This window comes from Otolemur garnettii, unplaced genomic scaffold, assembly GCF_000181295.1.
Source record: "Otolemur garnettii isolate 467f Iridium unplaced genomic scaffold, OtoGar3 scaffold00185, whole genome shotgun sequence".
Classification (NCBI taxonomy): Eukaryota; Metazoa; Chordata; class Mammalia; order Primates; family Galagidae; genus Otolemur; species Otolemur garnettii.
In genome coordinates this window covers 604405-608849 of record NW_003852580.1, presented here as the reverse complement: position 1 = coordinate 608849, position 4445 = coordinate 604405, and positions in this window count along the sequence as shown.

Here is a 4445-nt window from a genome sequence, read left to right as displayed (position 1 = left end):
CCCCCCCCGTCCCCAGAACCTGTTCTTACTTCCCTCTTTGCTGCTTTCTCTGCAGCTGGACAACCAAGGCCAGTTCCCATCCCACCCGCAGGCCCTCAGCTCCGCAGCAGCAGCCTGCCCTCCCAGTCAAGGGCTGCCCTCCTCTTCTGAAGGTCCATCCCCCCCAGTATCTTCTGGGCATTGTTTGGCCTCCCCAGTTCTCAACCAGTGACTTGCCCGTACCTCACCCCAGACACCCATGTAAGGAGAACGAAACTGATGAAGACACAGCAAATAAGGAAGGCTGAGAGCAACCAGAGGACAGAGCCACAGGAGAGGAGCCTGCCCAGTGAAAACACAAGACTCACATCTTTGCAAAGAGCACACAGAGGATAAAATGTTAGAGAGGGCAACACTGAAACAGAGCACAGCCAGGTCTAGGGACAGTGAGTTCAGGATGAACCCAGCTGTCCAGCTGCGCCCACAGCAGACATCACTAATGGATCCCACACCCTGGGTGGCTGATCTGCAGCACCTCCCACAGCACCTGCTAATCGTAGTGGCATGACGTGCAGAGCTTTCTGCCCTTTGCCAAAGGAAGAAACGTGAGGATTCCCTCCCTTCACCTCTTCTAATCTTCTTGGGAGCATTGTCCAGCCCCCAGAGTCACTGGCTTACAGATGACGTTGTTTCCAAAGTTGTAATTCGTATACCTCCTGCCCCTGGGAGAAATAACCAAATGAGGCTTGCTGAGCGCATGTCCCCTTTATCTGGTTCGCGTCACATATTTATAAACTATATTATACATATACTAATGTTTATATTTCTATTATTAGTTATATAACATATAAATGAAATACTGATATGCAAATGTATAATCTCACCTGATCCTCTGAGGGACATTCTACTTCACAGACAGGTAACTGAGGCACAGAGGGAGGAACCCCCCAGCCCCCCCAGCCCCAGTGAGCAGGGAGGGTGATGCACTCCAAACTGCAGCTGACTGTAGCCTGGGCAGAATCGTCCATGGCCTTTCCTTTGTTGTCAGTAGTCCCTAACTTGCCACTTGAGGTAGAAAGGGGAACACAAATCAGGGGTATTTCTGGAAGAGAAAAGCAGAGCCCCTAAGGGGTGGGCAGCTTCCATCAAGCAGGTCATAGGGCATGCAGTGCTGCAGAGAAGTATCCAGGCTGCTCCATCAGAGGCCTGCAGTATGCCCTGAGTGGTGGGCGCTAGGGCTACCCACTCTGTCCTGCCTGCTGTGCATGTCACTACACGGCGCACTGTACAGGGGCGCCGGCTGCCCCCCACACCAAGGGTGAGATTGCTCCACATTCAACCTCATTTGTAGTTGAAGACACCGAGGCGGAGTTCGTCCCTATGTTTCCCAGTGTGTGGTGAATCCACAGGTCTGGAGGATCAGCAAGTGCCTCCCGGTCCCCCTCCCTCTCGCCTGCGGCCAGTTCCTTCCAAGTCCAATGGCTTGGCCAATCTTAGTGGTCATCCCAGGTTCCTACTGGAGACCATCTGGGCAATCTTTCAAACAAGCAGAGACTTTTAACTAGGGAATCCACACTGCCGTTCCTTCTAACAGAGCAGGATTTCTTCCCGTGAATGGGACCCTTTATTATGAACCCCATAAATCATAAAGGTTAGAATTGGAGATGACATGCGAGCGTGTAATGTGGACACTTCACACTTTGGATAGCTTGGAAGCAGTAAACTCGGGCCCCAAGGTGCTGAGTTGTGAGCAAACTAGCCGCCTTCCCTGTACTGGAGGACGAATTAACTCATTTAACCCTTAGAAGAATCCAAGGAGGCACATACTGCCATGGCCCCATTTTCCAGATAGGGAAGGTGTGGCTCAGAGAAGTTCTGTGACTCACTAGGCCTAGGGCCTCACGGCAGAACTGGCCAAACCCCAGAGCCCCCACTGGCAGGGAGAAGGCTGTCCCCTCCCTGGAGGGAGGACAGACAAGGAACACTGCTTGTGTAAGTGGACGCCACAGCAGCTTGCTGGGACAAAGATGTCATATGGCTGAAGAATGTGGTGGCAAAGCCACGCACACCAGCGTTTGCAGCACGTGACAGCTAGCACGTGATGGCCATGTGACACCCCTCCAGCAAACTGCTCGCCCTCTCTGTGCCTCAGTTTCTTCATCTGTAAGCCCCTCACAGATTATTCACTCATTTAACTCTTTACCACATCCCCATTTTATAGATGAAGAAGTCAAGGCAAGCAAAGGAGATGCACCTGCTCAAGCTCACAGAGTTAGGGAGAGGCAAGGTGAGGACTCAAGCCCGGATCTCTGGCTGCAGTGAAGTTAGCCATCTCTGCTGCTCTGGGGACCAGTGTGCCAGGATGTGGGTCCTGGGGCCAGGACGGCAAACTCAGGAATGAAATTTTTACTCTCTTCTTTTAAGTTTATTTATCTTAAATAAGCCATATCATTTGTGTAATTAGGAAATGGTTAATTTATTTGTTTGACCTACCATCCAAACACAGTCGGCCACCCCTTCGTGAAGGTCAAAGGGTCTGAAATACGACGTCAGCCCCTTGCACTTCTGCAGCTGCCCAGTCCTGCTGCGGTCAGGTTCCCTCAGGCCCCCCACACAGTGTGTGCTGTGGACGGCAGGTGGCGCTGCCTCATCACAGAGAAACAGCCCCGAGGGCACAATCCCTGGGACGGGTCAGATGCTCCCCTCTCAGCGGGACCTCAGTACCCTGAGCTGCTGCTTCTCTTTCCCAAGGGAGCCTCCCAACCCTGAGCTTTCTCTCTGGGTGGGCATCACATGAAGCGAGGTGGGCCCTGCTGCCCTGGCCCCACTGCCCAGGCTTGCTGCAGCCTCCCCTCCGTCTGCCTCCCTTCCCCTGACCACTTTGCTGATGGCGCCACCTTCCTTTGGACAGAGGACGCCGGCCCTCTGTGTTCACATAAGCTGGCGACTCTGCGGCTTTGGCTTCCCAGCAGAAAGCCAGGCTGGCCAGGGCGCCTGCCTCACAGAAACCCATTAACACGCGCTCTTCCCCGGCGGCCTGCTTTGGGGGAAATTTCCAAATCCAGAAATGTTTTTACCCCTTTCTAGGGACACGTGAGGACCCAGCTTACTTTGATGTGGCACGTGGCCCTAACTCAGGACGCAACCAGGGAACACGTGGGCTGTGCCTTCTCTGTGGTGTGAAGTCCCTGGGTTTAGGGAGCTGCTCAGAGAGGCTGAGCAGGGTGCTCCTCCCCGCCCCTGCCCACCTGCCATCCTGCTGACACCCTACCCCTGGCCCCCACTATTCTGTCCACCTTGCATGGGCTCCCTTTCCTGTCCTCAGCAAACAGCCCGTGCTGCAGGAGCTGGAGGGAGGCTGCCCTGGCCCTGCCATTCAGGACATTTTGTGTTGCCCCGGCCTAGGTGACATCATCTTTGGGGGGTGTCCATATCACCTTGAGTATCCTGGGGCTGGAAAATGGTGGATGGCCCAGCAGGATATGGTCCTCTCTACCCACATGCTGTGTGGTACACGGACCCAACCTCTCATCTGAAGAGGAGAGGCTGAGGCAGCACACTTCCTGCCTCCATCACACCTGCTTCTTCATCCAGCAAGCTAGGGTGACAGGGCACTGGCCCGTCAGTCTGTGACAGCCTGTCCACATGGATCTGGTCTAGTCCCATGGCAGAACCTGGTGCTCCATGTCTGCCTGTGGGAGGGATGGGTCTCAGGTGGCCCGTCCCCCTCCTGTCCATGCTGGCAGTGTTGCTGGCAAGCATGGGGAGTTCCTCATTCCCACTCACCCCTAACAGAGAAGTGTACAGGTGTGCCTGAGTCCTGTGGTATCAGTGTCCCATTCTTGATGGACGTGCCGGATTGACAAGGCCTGACCGCTCACCGTCCCCCCAGCATCCACACTGCTGGCCCCCCCAGACCTTACCTGTGGGAACCTCTGAAGAAGGGCCTCTCACCTAACACAGAGCCCAGAGCTCTGGGAGATCAGTGCCAGCAAGGTTCCAGAAACGGAGCATGGAGGCAATCACACGTGCTGCCTGGCTGGCCCCTTTGTTTTGAGCGCCAGCTTTTGCTTTAGGTTTTTTTTTCGGCTGGCCTAAGAGGGTCTTAGGAGGCCAAAACAAGTGAAGGCTGCTTGCTGAGGGACCATCACGCTGCAGGTCCACAGAGTCACAGCCAGGGGCCCTGAGGGACAGGAGGGTGTCCCACCCCCAAAGCATCTTCCTAGCTCAGCTGGAGGCAGGGGAGGATCTGAGAGCGCTGTGTGTAGAGACCTCCAACCCCATGTCACCTATGCCTTGCCACCTCCCTGTGGAGCCTGCAAGCCAGCAGAGGCTGGTCACAGGTCACACTTCAACATCCCTCTACCCACAAGTCCACAAGTCCCTGTGGCTGGAGGAGGGATGTCAGGAGCTCTGTGAGTCATTCTCCAAATCTTACCTCTCACCAACTCCATGTGGCACAGCCT